Source organism: Solanum pennellii, chromosome 1 (assembly GCF_001406875.1).
Source record: "Solanum pennellii chromosome 1, SPENNV200".
Lineage (NCBI taxonomy): Eukaryota > Viridiplantae > Streptophyta > Magnoliopsida > Solanales > Solanaceae > Solanum > Solanum pennellii.
Window position 1 is genome coordinate 11097533 of NC_028637.1, and position 16512 is coordinate 11114044.

The following is a 16512-nucleotide window of genomic DNA, read 5'->3' on the forward strand; positions in this document are numbered from 1 at the left end:
CGATATTCTTAGACTTAGTATTGGAGATTAGATGTCCTTGATGTGATGACTATCAGATTTTGGGATGATAAGTATTAAACTTTAGAAACTTATTTAAATTGGTTGCTTAGTATCTTTTGGAGCTTCCGCATTATTTATATTATTTATAGTTGAACTATTTGTATATGTTGGGGTTTAGATGTGTTGGTTCGCCCACCTAAGGAGGTAAGTGTGGGTGCCACTCCCGACTCGTTTTGGGTCGTGACATGTTTATCCATTAAAATTTTCTTAAATTTATTTTCTTAAATGCTCTTTCTTGAACTTTTGAGTGAAGGCTCCTGTCTATCGATTATAACTTAAAAGAACTCTTAACCATCATTTCTATATTCAACTGTGCTACTCTAGGAAATCTCATTCTTTATCCTCAATCAATTGAAACTTTTTATTTATCTAGTTATCCCAATATGTTATCCGTAAATTTACGAGGAAGCGTCTCACCTATATTTCTATGAACTTTTCAATATTTATGGTAAAAAATGATATTGTGAAATCACTTTGACCATACAAAATAGTAAATTATTTGAAATTTACTTCATCTCCATTACATACTCACTCCTCTTCACTTGCAATACAATTTTCTTACTTAAATAGTCTTTCCTATAGAAAATAAGATACGTCAATATTGAAGATAGAAGTGTAGGTAAGGTAAGAATTCACCATATTCCCTCTAGCTAATGAGGAAAGAATATGTGGACCATTTTTCTCGAGATGATAATATTGTGCCCTCCTTATTTGATGCACATATTTTATTTTCGTAGCTACAAAATAGGTGAAAAGCATAATCGATAAGTAGGAGACCTGACATCGATCTATCATCCTCATGTACTTTTACTTGTTCGCGCATTCTTCATGCATGGCGATTGAAATTATAGGGAAGTATTTCATCCTTTAAGCCTGTGGCATAAGTACTTGAACATGAGACGGGTTTCAATATTTACCAAATTCGTCTATGGAGTAAATAATCCTTGGTCATTGTGCATGAAGTTCATTGAGACAATCAACAAATTCAATTCATATTGTTCTCAAATTTTTGAAGGAGCTAGAAAACTCTTCAGGATTACTTCATCCTTGGTGATCAGTACATTTCCCATACTATAATTATCTACAGTATATAGAAATTTGATTAATTATATTCTCGCAAAATCCAAATGTTTGTAGTTAAGAATGGGGAATGAAGGTATTTACAAAATAAGGAACTCACGAAAATCATGACAATTCCATATATATTTTAGCCATTTTGATAATATTAGAAGGTTGACATTTATTTACCATATTCAGATATTTACTATATTACCCTCAAAAACCATTTTTAAAAAAAAGATTTTTCTTTGATCGTATAGGCCATTTTATTAATTAACAAAAAATTAAAATAAAATTTAGGCCCAAGCCCAAAATAAAACAACCAAAATAGTTTATTTCTATTATGATTAGGGTAAAACCCACTTTCATTAACCCTACCTATAAATGCTAATTGCAGCTTACACTTGAGCTCATTTTCTTTCTTCCCACTGTGTTGCCTCCTTGTTCACGGCTGAATGTTACTCAACTCATTTTCCTCTTGTGGGCGGTTCCACCTCTCTAATCCAACGTTCTTGTCTCTCTTCTTCTCAAACAAGAAGTGTCAATCAACCAAGGTAATGTAACTCCTATCTTTTCCTTCTCTTTCTCATCACCGTTCTAACTCTTTGTTGTTTGTGCAGGTGAAAGAGCTTTTTTCACTAAAAAACATAGCCAAAATTTTGAAATTTTCTTTTGAGTTTAAAAATTAGCTATAAGAGAATCGAAGGAAAATCTTCAATTTCTTACCTAGAAGATGTTACTCTATTCCAAATCACACATGTACTCATTACACATTACTAATATAAATTTAGCGATTTGAGATTAAAATTGAAAATTAAACAAGAGATTACTACATTTCAAATAAGTAATAGATTAGACTTTTCTTTGTTTTAGATCAAGGGTGTTATTGTAACTATCTTGGGTTAGTTTATCTACCATTATAAATAGTAGAAAGTAGGGTTTATTTTAGGGGTTGATTTTTGAACGAAAATTTGATATTTATACTTCTTTGTGAGTTTGGGGAAACCCTCATATCTGTTCAATTGAACCATCATGATAAGTCTTCAGTTGTATGAGTTCAATTTCTTTTTACCCTTAGAGTTTATTCTAGTAATCAAATATCTTTTAGTTGCTAGATCATCATTTTTTCTTCTTCTTAATCTCTCTGTCTTTCTTTCTAGTTCTTTATAGTATATTTTGTTTGATTGATTGTAGTTCGCTTTATTGTTTTTGCATCTAGGATTACATCAATTGGTAACGCTCCCTCTGCCTTTCTATTTCTATAACATAATTCTTGCTTCGTTGATTGTGGTACTTGGCAAGTCTATCCTTCAAGGCATAAATAAATTAAACCACAAGGATTTTTTTGTCACCGCTGCAAATTGTACTTGATACCTCATGGTTCTCACCTCACTTCCTTGACGACCAGGTAATGTTTTGATTGTATGCTAAAAAAATTATATTTCTGATGCAAAAGGAAATTTCCTCTAGTGAAAAATATATTGTATTGTGTTTTGATTATATTCCATGAACCTACTACTCTAGGTAGGTATTAAGTGAAATTTGATGCACCTCTAATATCTGAAGTTCTTTATGCCTTCATAATCGAATTATTAGGCCAAGTAATAGATGTATACATGTCATCATAACTTCCACATAATGCCTCATAATGTAATTTTATACTAGTATGATCAATATACGGCTATCTTTGATATTCACTTAAATTTTTCGTAGTTTTGTATTGCATTACTTAGCATTGGGTATTTAGTGGGTGTGCAGGAGTTATTATTGTCCAAATATCTACTGCAAAGAGTCACTTGGCTTGTACCATAATGATCCATAGCTTATGTGAAAATATAGGATATAAAATAAATTAATAATCTTTTTTTCTATACTTAAGTATTTGGACGATCTATTAAATGTAGAGACATTTAATACTAGAATTTTGGTATTTTGAATGAGTATTATTTGCGTACGTTGACCGCAATGATATTGAAACCCAATTAAAAATTTTCCTAAGCTACAAAGTGTGTTGAGCTCGTTCGGGAGGATATTCCCACTAATTGTGACTTTCCAAATTGTTACACTTTTCTTGTGGATGTGATTCATCTCATAGAGTTCCACCAAATTTCGGTGTCTATAAATACCCACTACTTCTAGGCTTGTCAGCGTGTAGACTCGATAATCTCGAACACGAAACTTGAAGTACCCTTAAAAATAGAGTTTCAGTCTTTGCGGTTAGTGGATTAAGATTAGCATTTAATTTGTGAGAGAGAAGATGAAGGGTAAATTGGGTCACACCAAATGTGCAAAGTTTATTTTCAATTTTTTTGTCCCAAATACAAAATATTGCAATCAAATAGTAATAAAAAAGAATAAATTTGTTCATAAAGATTGTGAGTACAAATATGTTTATTACTTGTTTCCTCTCTCTTAAGATTTCTCCGTGCTTCAAGGATTGTTCGTGTCACTCAAACTAAGGATTATGTGGACCTCCTTAGGATTTAAATGATATCCATGAAATTATTTTATGGATCTTGTTAAAAAAAATGGGTTGCCAAAAACAGTGCACCCACATCATCATCACTTTACAAATATTTCATGAATATATTAAAATTTAAAAATGCCTATTCAAAGAATTATATTACACTATATATAAGTAGTCTCTATGAACCTTAAATAAAATGGGACTCATATTTTAGAGTCCCACATAATTTTGATATCTCAAATGTCGAATTCTTAAATAAATTGGATCAGCTTGTCCCGTGAAATTCATTTTGGTAGTTCACTTAACTGTCTTGTTGGATAGAGTTCTATTGTTTGATTGACTATTCCAGGAGAGGTCTTATGCTTATAAATGTAGTATATAATACAAGACAATATCAACAATGATCTCACTCTAGCAAGGTACTCAATAACACCTCCAAGCACATTTGGGAAAGTAGTTTCACTCTCCCATCAAAACGTGGACACGAGATCCAATTTCTCATATTCCTCGATAGTACCACATATCTGCCTGTGCAGACCTAGCGCGAGGCATGAACAATGTTCTCAAGCATACTAACCTTAAATTCAGATTGAGTAGAGCATTCATTATTTACAAAAGTAGACCCCAAATAAGTACTTAGTCTTGGAATCAGTCTCGAATATTTGAAATAGAGATGTGTTGTAACAACATAATCTAGCACTACATCCCCAAGAAATTCCAAGTGCTAATAGAATCGTGGAATCTCAGGTAGAATGTAAGATCCGTGAGTTAGTGCTTTAATAAACAGCAAAGGGTCGTGAAACTTGTAATGTAGCAGTGATTTCCAAGTGTCGTACATTGACTAGCTTCTTAGCATTCACGATGAAGTGACTTTGCATAGGTGCATTAATTAAATGAATGTCCACCCCAATCCCTTTCATTAATGATAAAGCTGCTACTTTGTCCACCCGAGCTGAGGTAGGCACCTATTAGTGCCTCAACTCCTTTGGGGAAGTAGAAACTTTACAATTTCTGAAATGGTTTGGATTGCACATTGTTTTTGTTGATGCACCTATGTCGTGTGAATGCTAAGAAGATAGTTAATGTCTTGCACTTTGAATTCCTGCTACTTACAAGTTCCATGATCCTTCAGTGCTTGTTGAAGCTCTAACTAAAGGATCATACATGCTACCTGAGATTTCACGATGATATCAACACTAGTAATTCTTGGAGATGCAGTGCTAGATTACGTTGTTACAACACATTTTCATTTGAAATATTTGAATTGACACCATGACTAATTATTGATTTGAGGTTTGCTTCTGTAAACAACGACTGGTATGCTTAATCTGCAGTTAAGACTGGCATGGACAAACACTTTTTTAATGCCTCGCCAAATCTGCATTGACAGATGTACTGTTGAGAATTTGGATCTTCTGTCCACATTCGAATGGGAAGCTGAAACTACTTTTCAAATGTTCATGGAGATGTTGTTGGTGCGACCTTCGTTGATTCTATCTTCGACAAAGATACTTAATACATTTCATAACATAAGACCTCTTGTAGAACCATTGGTTACACCTCAAACAATAAAACTCCAACCACTAAGAGAGTTAAGTGAACTATGTGCCCAGAAAGGTTATTTAAAAAAGAAATCAGTTTCTTCATGAGACAGAGACTCGACATTTGTAGACATTCAAATTGTGTGGGACTCTACAAGATGAGTCCAACTTCAGTTAGAATTCTTCATGATTAATCCTAGCTCACATTATATAAAGGGTACTATATTCCTTACAGAGGGATCTCGGAAATTTCATAAAATCGTGGAACATTTACAAATAGGTCAAGATGTGGGCGGACTATTCGTGACCACAAAATAGTTCATAAAGTCCACAAAATCCTCTTCACATGAAGATTAATTAAAATTCATTTTAGATGCAAATTATCCAACATAAGAATCAAGAAAGGGACAAAATTGATCTTAAAAAAACTGTTAATTGATAAAATATTATTGCTTCTTTATACATAAAATTTATTGCAAATAAATTTTCGCCTAGAACCCTAAATAAAATTTATATTTTATTTTGGGGTTTAATAAGTTGGATCAGAGTTGAAGAATTGGTCAAAATCCATTGAACGTTGTAAAAAGATTGAATGTTTATTGATCAAATTCATGATTAATCCGAGTCCACAATACTTGATTAATCCGAGTCCACACTGGTGAAAATTGTACTTGATACATCATGGTTCTCAACTCACATCCTTGTTGACCATGTAATGCTTTGATTGTATGCTAATAAAATATATTTCAGATGCGGAAGGTATTTTTCCTCTAGTGAACAATATATTGAATGCCTTTTTATTATGTTCTATGAACCCTACTATTCTAGGTAGGTATTGAGTACCTTTTGGTGCACCTCCAATATATGAAGTTCATTGTGTCTTCATAATCCAATTAGTAGGTTATCATAGTGCGAGGAATAGAAGTATAACTTATACATGTCGCCTATATATCAATTCCTTCTCGCCCTGATCCAAAAAACCAAAAGAATTCACCCCAACTAGCTTAGAATTGACACGTAATTGTTGTTTATAAATTTTTGTTTGACAAATGCCTTAACCATAACACATCCTTTTATACTAGTATGATCAATATACTGTTACCTCTGATATTCACTTAAATTTTGTTTACTCTGATATTGAATTACTTAGCATTGGGTGTTATAGGGATGTTCAGGATTTTTTTTGTGTCCGTATACCTAATGGAAAGTGGCATTTGGCTTGGACATTAGTGATCCATAGCTTATGTAAAAATATAGGAAATAGGAAGAAACTTCGTAGCATTCTGTGTTGCAGGAGTTATTATTGTCTAGATACTAATGCAAAGGTGATTAGCTTTGCCTGCAATGATCCACTGTGTCATGTCCCACCACTTCCTTGTTCAAATTCGGCATCAGGACAAGGGAGAAAATCTAGATTTATGAAGAGGTTGGTTAAATACTCTAAAACTTCCTAGATATATTCAAGAAGGCTTTAGAATTCCCTAAAACTTTTAGGGAAAAGTAGAATAGGACAGAAGTGTAAAGATTGTAGGGAACTTTAAAGTAGATAATATTTACACTTAGGCCTTTAGGTGGTAATAAAAATAAAGGGCCTCTCATTGAAAAAATGTTCCAACAAAGTGTAAAATATTCGACAAAGTAATACTAAGCCTTTTTTGAAAACTTTTGAAGTTTCTCTAAGTCTTTCTTGCATTCTCTTAGCGGTCTTAGATTCAAAAGTCATACTTGGGCTTACAAGACCGTGAAATATTTTAAGTTGTCAAGTGTTTCATGAAACATTAGTTAGACTCTAAATCTCCGAAAATGTGGTATCATATCAAAGGTTTGCAGTAAGGGAATGACCAATGAAGGAGATATAAACGTTGCTAGCACCACAACAATCAATATGGATTGTGGAAGTAAGATCTGCAAGAGAAATAAGCACCACCAGACAAGTAAGGGAATGTTGTTCGACCCTACACCAAGCAAGGCACTAACATGTCACCCACATTTGACCATTGAAACAAGTGACGATGATTATGTGATGAGGCTATTAACGCCACCATCATCCGGCCGATATAGGGAAGCCAAGGTCGAGGATCTCAAGTCACATATGTTTAAAGGCATTCGTGACACCCAAGAAGCGGAGAACTTCTTATGTAACTTGGAGAATTACTTCAAGTGTAGTTCGGTAAAGAGTGAATTAGGCCAAACTAGGGATGCAAGTTAGTTGCACAATTTTTTTCCAAATAGAAAAAAATTATTCCAATCACTGAATAAATAAAAAAGAATGAGTTGATTCATAAATAAGTTTATCCCTTGATTCCCCTCTCATAAGATTACTCCACGATTCAAAGGCTATTAGTGTCACCCATACTAGGATAATGTGACCTTCTTAGGATTTATTTGATCTTTGTGAAAGGATTTTACCGATCTTGTTAAAGTATTTTGTTGTCAAGAAGAGTGCGCCGATATCTTGATCACTTCATTAATATATGAAATTTTAGAGATGCATATTCAAAGAAATATATGCAGTTTATATAAGTGTTATATGAGTGTTATCTAGTGTTTAGGGTAAGTAGTCTCCAAAAACCCTATATGAAATTGGATTCATCTTGTAGAGTCCCACAAAATTTTGTGTCTCAAATGTCATGTTTTTGTCCCATGAATTTTTTGGGACGCATAGTTCACTTATTAGTCTTGCTTGATAGAGTTTTATTGGTTGAGGTCTAATCAACTATTCGAGAAGAGGTCTTATGCTTAGAAATGTGGTATCTTTGTCGAAGCCAGTATAAACAAGGATCTCTCTCTAGCAAGGGAGTAAAAATCATCTCCAAGCACCATTGGCAAAGCAGTTCAACTCTCCCATCTAAACGTGGACACAAGATATAATTTATCAAAATCCTTAAAGGTACAACATAGCCTTTGTAGATCTAAGGAGGCATGAAGAATGTGCTCATGCAGGCTAGCCTTAAATGCAGATTGAGCATAACATTCATTATTAACAAAAGTAGAACGCAAATAAGTAATTAGTCTTGGAATCAGTCTTGAATATGTGTTGTAACAACATAATATAGCACTACATCTCCAAGAAATTCCAAGTGCTAATAGCATCTTGGTATCTCTGGTAGCATGTAAGATCCGTGAGTTAGAGCTTTAACAAACAACGAAGAGTCACAAAACATGTAAAGTAGCAGTGATATCCAAGTACCGTATATTATCTAACTTCTAAACATTCACGAGGAAGTTCCTTATCATAGGTGCATCAATAAAATCAATGTCCATCCAGATCCATTTAAATAAATGATGAAGTTGCTACTTCCGCGGCTGAGCTGAGGTAGGTACCTATTAGTTCCTCACCCACATTAGCTACTATCTTACTTATAATCTCCTACTTTACCCGATTATACATTTCTACCGAAGGCAAACTCTTTGAAAAAGTTTTGAACTTGAGAATTATCCTTAGGAATGAACCCCATTTTAAGATTTAATGGTTCATTACGGATAAATCTCAAAATTTTACGAGCACCTTCATGCTTGAACAATTCAACACTCCGAATTATTTTATTTTTCTTAATGTTGAAAGACCTTCACGATGATTTTCATAAGTCTAAAAAAAATGTATACTGATAGCATATTTGAGAAAAGAGTCTCCAAGTTACCAAAGTGATTCCAAATGAAACATCTGCACGCATTTCTTTAATGTCAACACTTTCAAAACCTTAGCAGTTTGGATAAAAAATTTTAGTTAGCCCTATAAAGTCCAAAGGTTCTAGAAGACAAATAGTAATTGGCGAAAGATTCTTATCCTAGAGAATCTTATGAATCTAAGGTATACACGTATGAGAGTGAATCTGTCTGGGTGGAGTATAAAAGATTCACTGCCATACATGTATACCTTAGAAGTCATAATATTCTCAAGGTTTGGAATCTCTCCTAATATCTATCTGTCGTGCTACAACCTTAAGATTTTATATGGGAAGCAGTCATGCAGAATAAACTTGTACTGCAAGCAAAAACTTTGTATCCCAATTGCTAAGGTTTTGGAAGTAATGACAAAAAAAATGCCTCTAGAAGTTACATTTGGAATAACTTTCGAAACTTGGAGACTCTATTCTAAAATGTGATGTTAGTATACAATTATTTAAGACTTATGAAAGTCATCACGAGGGTTTTCTCAAAATTAAGAAAAATAAAATCATTTCCAATGTTTCACTGTGCAAGTTTGGATGTGCTCGTAAAATATATAAATTCATCTATAATGAACCATTCAATCTTAAGATGTGAATCATTCCTGATGATAATTCTCGAGTTCATTACTTTGGTGAAGAGTTCCTATTGCCTTCAATAAAAATGTATAGTAGGCTAAGACAAACTATTAGAAATAGTAAGAAGTAGTTGATGCGGTTGAGGCACTAATAGGTTCCTACCTCAACTTGTGTGGGAAAGTAGCGGCTTTACCATTTATGAAATGACTTTTCTTGCACATAATTTTGTCGATACACATATGACAAGACACTTCCCTATGAATGCTGAGAAACAAGTTAATATGCCTGGTACTTTGAATCCCTACTACATTACAAGTTCCATTATCCTTCACTGCATGTTTAAGCTCTAACTCAAGGATCATACAAGCTACATAAGATTCCACGATTATATCAACACTAGGAATTCTTGGAGATACAATGCTAGATTATGTTGTTACAACATATATCTATTTCAACTATTTAAACTGATTCCATGACTAATTATTGATTTGATGTATGCTTCTATTAATAATGAATGATAATCTCAATCTGTAGAAAAATGTTGGCATGCACAAGCACCTTCTTCTTCATGCCTCGCCAAATTTGCAAAGACCATACTGTTGACGATTGTTGAAAGTCGGATCTTGTGTTTACGTTCGTATGGGAGGCTGAAATTATTGCCAATTTGTGTTATAAAATCAGAAATTACTAATTCTAACAAATTATTCTAAAACATGAAGTAACTGAAATTTATAGAAACAGTAAGAGAGATGAACAAAAATTTAATTCAAAAAAATAAAAATTTGGAAAAAACTTACCATAATCATAAAAACCTTTTAAATCGGAAAAAGATCAAGTCCACTTAACTCACAGTGTCCCTTTAAGGAAATTATTCCCCTCTAGTATTCGAGGTTTGATTTTGAATATAACCTCCTAGGGTAAAATGATCTTAATCAGCTTAGTGTTGATACCAAAAACTCTACTGTCAGTGAACCAATCCATAGTAGGAAAGTACACGAAGGAAAATGTGTGCAGAAGACGACGAAGAAGAAGATCATAAAATTAGTAAGGAAATATTCTGAAGAATGAGTGGTATTTATAGGCAAGAAGAATAGATTCCGAAAGGTTGCAACCCTTTCAGAATTCACATGACCATTCATTAAAGTTTGCAACCTTTCAAATGGTACCTAATGTTCCTGAAAGTTTCAACCTTTTAGAACAGTCATGGCGGAAAATTTAAATAAAATGGGAAAGTTCAAATAAAATGGTCGCGCGCGGATCCGAGTCATGTCGGTTTAGTCAACTAAAAAGTTGTAACATTTCGGCTAATTTTCAACTTCTGTTATAAAATAATTAATTGAAAACATTTTTGGTCATTTAATTAATTAATTAATTAATTAATTAAAATAAACTTTGTCCAAAAAATAATCTCTCGATCATTTGCCGAAGCCAAAGCCGCAGGCGAAGCAGAGACGAGCGAGCGACAACGACGACGGCGCGAGGGGGTCCCTCTTTCCAACCCTTTTAACAATTAATAAGAGTGTTTCTGTATTTAAATTCTCCTATTTTTCTTTTCACCACCGATGAGGGACAAATGCCTTTTCATTCAAGCATAAGATGACTTTTCAAATTCACAAATCTTCAAGTTCTCAACATTTCAAATTCCTCTCTTCCCCTCTATTTCCCAATAATTCTTGCTACATACCCAACAATCCACCACATTGATGGGGAATGGTTATAACATATGAATGCACGGACACTTGTGTACTTTATAGTCATGAATTAATTGCATCTGGATAAGTAGGTTTCCCCTTGGACTTTCCGTAGTGAACATATGTCGGATATACTCGGTCAATCGGTAGATGTGATATCTTTGAACCGTCAAGTTTTGGTGTATACCTAGACAACCATATGTCACACAATTAACCCTTTACTGTTTTCGGTTCTTTAGGTTGTGTTCATTTCAGCCATGAACACCTCATGGTTTCATTAGTGTATAGAGAATAGGATTTTGACATAAAATTCTCTTTGACGCGGCTTCCACTTCACAGTCACATAGGTGATTTCTAGCCGTGTCATCCCGTAGATACACTATTTGGTCAAATCTACTAAACATAGCAAATCATTTAAAACTTTAAGATTTATTACCTAATTACCAAGACTTAAGGTCTTAACCTTATTCCTGAATATTATCTTCATCATGAGAATGGATTAAGTTAATTGACAATGTCGAACCGTCAGCAACAACATTGTTTTTCTCCATGAATCTAGCTTTTGGGATCTCCAGTTTGCTAGATAGAGTTACCGTCATGCTGACTTGTCCTAAGCCATAAACTAATTCCCTTAGATGATCTTTTTACTACCTCTCTTAGATCTGACACATAATCTCTTGACTTTACAGAATCAATTGTGATAATTCCACTAGAGAGTAGTTGTCTTACGTTGTCATGTCTCCGTCGTATATGACAAGATTTCCCGCTGTACATAAGGCTCCCTGCCCTAACTATTGCGGCTTGACTATCGCAATGTATGGAAATAGGTCCAATAGTTTTGGGCCAGAATGGAATATCCTCTAAGAAATTTCGGAGCCATTTAGCTTCTTCACAAGCCTTATCCAAAGCAATAAATTCAGATTCCATTGTGGAGCGAGCAATACATGTCTGTTTGGACGATTTCCAAGAGGCTGCACCTCCGCCAAGTATTAATGCATAACGACTCATGGATTTTACATCATTTCACCAGGTGATCCTATTTGCATCGCTATATCCTTCAATCACAGTATGATTTTTTTTTATAATGCAAAGCATAATGTTGTGTATATTTTAGATAAACTAACGCACGTTTCATTGCCATCTTGTGAGTTTGATTCGGATTACTAGTGAACCGACTCAGTTTAATAATAGCACATGCTATATCTGGTCGCGTACAATTCATAATATACATCAAACTTCCCAGCACTCTGGCATATTCCAATTGAGATTCCTTCATTCTTTTTAAATGTACAACTTAAATCAATTGGAGTTTTGACAACATTGAAATTCAAGTACTTGAACTTATCCAATACATTTTCAAAATAAAGAGATTGATATAATGCTAGTCCCTAGAGAGTTTTGATAATCCCGACCTCTAAGATAAAATCAGCAACCCCTAAGTCCTTCATATCGAACATGCTGGACATCATGCGCTTAGTATAATTTACATCGTCAATGTCTTTAGTCATTATTAACATGTCATCAACATACAAACAAACAATGACTTCACGATTCATTACATTTTTAATGTAAACACATTTATCACATTCGTTAATATTGAATCCATTAGCCAACATTGTTTGGTCAAATTTAGAATGTCATTGTTTGGGTGATTGCTTGAGTCCATAAAGTGATTTCACAAAGCTGCGCACTTTCTTTTCTTTACCAGGAACTATAAACCCTTAAGGTTGTTCATTGTAAATTTCTTCCTCCAACACTCCATTTAAGAATGTTGGTTTTACATCCATTTGGTTAATTTGAAGATCATCCATTGCTGCTAGTGCTATTAACATCCTAATTGATGTTATCCTTGTTACTGGAGAGTATGTGTCAAAGTAGTCCAGACCTTCCTTTTGTCTGTACGCTTTGACTACGAGTCTAGCCTTATATTTATCAATAGTCCCATTACATTTCATTTTCCTTCTGAAGATCCACTTTCATCCTAAAAGGTTTATTTCCTGGAGGAAGATCAGTCAATTCTTAAGTGTGATTACTTAAAATTTATTTGATTTCACGATTAACTACTTTTTTCTAATAAGTTGACTCAGACGAAGACATAAATGCTTTAAGTGTTTGAGGCTCATATTCAAGCAGTAGTGCTATAAAATATTGTTCGAAATAAGCAGATTTTTTTGGCGAGTACTACGCCTAGGTTCCTCACTAGTTAGAACATTTTCCGTTGATTCTTCTCGTGGTCGTTTAGGTCTTTCACTTGTTGACTCACTCCCTATTTTATGCGGATAAATGTTTTCAAAAAACTCTGCATTATTTGATTTAATTATGGTATTAATATGGATCTCAGGATTATAAGATTTGTGAACTAAAAACCGACATGCTTTACTGTTCAGAGCATACCCAATAAAGACACAATCTACTGTCTTGGGTGAAATTTTTACCCTCTTCGGTAAAGGAACCTCTATCTTGGATAAACACCCCCACACTTTGAAATATTTTAAGTTGGGTTTCCATCCTTTCCACTACTTATATGGAATTGATTGTGTTTTTCGATGGGGTACTCTATTGAGTACTTTATTACCTGTAAGGATGGCTTTCCTCAAAAGGTTTCGTGGGGAAACAGAATTGATCATTAGGCATTCATCATTTCCATTAATGTTCAGTATTTCCATTCTGCCAAACCATTTGACTGTGGTGTATAAGGTGCAGTAGTTTGATGAATAAGACCATATTCCGAATATATCTCTGCAAAAGGATATTCATATTCTCCACCCCTATCACTCCGAGTCATTTTTATCATTAGATTCAATCGGTTCTCCACTTCATTTTTGTATTGCTTAAATGCACCAATTGCTTCATCCTTACTATTAAACAAATATACATAATAAATTGAGTGCAGTCATCAATAAAAGTTATAAAATACTTTTTCCCACCACGAGATGGTGCTGACTTCATATCGCATATATCTGTGTGAATTAAGTCTAAAGTTTTAGAATTTCTTTCAATAGACTTATAAGGATTTTTAACAAACTTACTTTCCATAAAGATTTTGCATTTCGATTTATCATATTTAAAATCAGGCAATACTTCTAGATTAACCTATAAGTAAACAGAAGCAGAAATTTTATTAATACTATCAACAACCATTACATTCAGTTTGAAAAGACCCTCATTGAGGTAGTCCTTTCCTATGAACATTTCATTCTTATCGTTACAGCTTTATCACTAACTAGGACATAGTTAAACCCATTCTTAACGAGTAGTGCAGCATAAACTTAATTCTTCCAAATAGTAGGGAGATGCAGAACATTGTTAAAAGTCAACACCTTGCTTGATGTCATTTTCAACATTAATTTCCAAGTTCCTGCAATCCTTGCTGTTACTGTGTTTCCCATGAACAAATCTTCATCGTACTCCGCATGAGTGTACGTTGCAAAGGCTTCTTTTGCAGAGCAAATATGTCTAGTGGCACCTGAGTCGAGAAACCACTCCTTCTGATTTCCAACGAAGTTACACTCCGAGGTCATTGCACACAAGTCATCTGCATCATTCATCTTCTCCATGATTTTTGCCTTTGCCTTTAAACTCTCATATTTTTCTTTCCAACACCGATGAGGGACAAATGCCTTTTCATTAAATTATAAGAGGACTTTTCAAGTTCCCAACTGTTCATGTTCTCAACTTTTAAAATTCCTCTCTTTCCCTCTATTTCCCATCTTCTGACTACATACCCAACAAAAACTACTTCCAAAATGTGTTAGGAGATATTATTGGGTTCGTTGTTTGTGCGATCTTTGTTGATTCTAGATCCAAAAACTCGACATTCGTAGAAATCAAATTTTTGTGGGACTCTACTAGATGAGTCAAATTTCAATTAGGCCTTCCTGAAAACTACTCCTAGCTCACACTATACAAAGTGTAACATATCCCTTTGAGAGGAATCTTGAGAATTTCATAAATTCATGAAATATTTACAAAGATATCAAGATGTGGGTGGACTTTTCTTGATAACAAAATACTTTTAAAAGGATCCATAGAAACCTATTTACATGGATATCAAATAAAATTCATTTAAGGTGCAAATTATCCGTTAGAAGAATCAAGAGAGGGATATAATTGTACCCAAACTATTAATTAATAAAATACTCTTGTTTCATCATATTTATTTTGTGGTCGGAGTTTATTTTCCATAAATCAGATTTAGTACAAACAAATTGTCTCGTTGAACCTAACAAATATCGTTAGTGCCCACATCAACTAATCTCTTGTTTCTAATCTTCTAAAACTTTACCCTACAACACATTTCTACTGAAGGAATCAAGAAATTTTTGTCAAGTTGTAAACTTGAGGATTATCACTAGGAATTGTCCACACTTTAAGATATAATGGTTCATGATGGATAAATCTCAGAATTTTATGAGCACATCCAAGCTTGAACGATGAAACATTGGAAATGATTTTATTTATCTTAATGTTGAGAAGACCCTCATGATAATTTTCATAAGTCTGAAACCATTGTATACTAATAGCATATATGAGAAAAAAATTTCCATGCTTTTCAAGTGATTCCAAATAAAAATTCTTGAGACATTTCTTTGTTGTCATTACTTCCAAAATTAGAGCGGTTGGGATACAACGTTTTACTTTGTGGTGATTCAAAAGCATTCTTTTAAAGTTTATTCAGCATGGATGCTTTCCCTATAAGGTATAATGGTTCTAGCACGGTAGATAGTTATCGTTGACCTCGAGAATCTTATGAATTCTAGGTATACACATATGTTAGTGAATCCCCAAACAATGCCGAACAGATTCACTGCTATATGTATATACAATACAATTCATAAGATTCTCGAGGTCAAGAATATTTTGCCAATAACTATTTGCCGTGCTAGAACCTTTAGAATTTATTGGGGAAGCATTCATACTGAATAAAATTGAAAAGAATACATTCGGATCATTGCAAACTAAAACTTTGTATCCCAACTAGTATGATTTTGGAAGGAATTACAACAAAGAAATGCCTCTAGAAGTTTCAATCGGAATCACTGGGAAACTTGGAGACTCTTTTATCAAATATGATGTTAGTATACAACTATTTAAGAATTATGAAAGTAAGCATGAGGGTTTACTCAGAATTAAGAAAATAAAATCATTTCCAAGGTGACACTTTGCAACTTTGGATACGCTCGTAAAATATGAAATTTATGCATAATGAACCATTTGATCTTCTAATGTGAATCATTCTTGATGATAATTCTAAAGTTCTTCGACTAAGAATTCCCTTTGCCTTCAATAAGAAGGTATATTAGGCTAAGGCAAACGATTAGAAATAGTAAGAAGTAGTTAATGTGGTTGAGGAAGTAATAGGTGCCTACCTCAGCTCGTGTAGGGAAGTAGCGACTTTACCATTTATGAATTTGATTGTGTTGCACATTGATTTTGTTGATTCTTAG

General features: G+C 33.8%; 1 pseudogene; it reads right to left on the reverse strand.

The window, feature by feature from the left end:
* Window positions 1–4124: 4124 nt before the first annotated feature.
* On the reverse strand, window positions 4125–15724 carry LOC107017516 (annotated as a pseudogene).
* Between the last annotated feature and the right edge of the window lie 788 nt (window positions 15725–16512).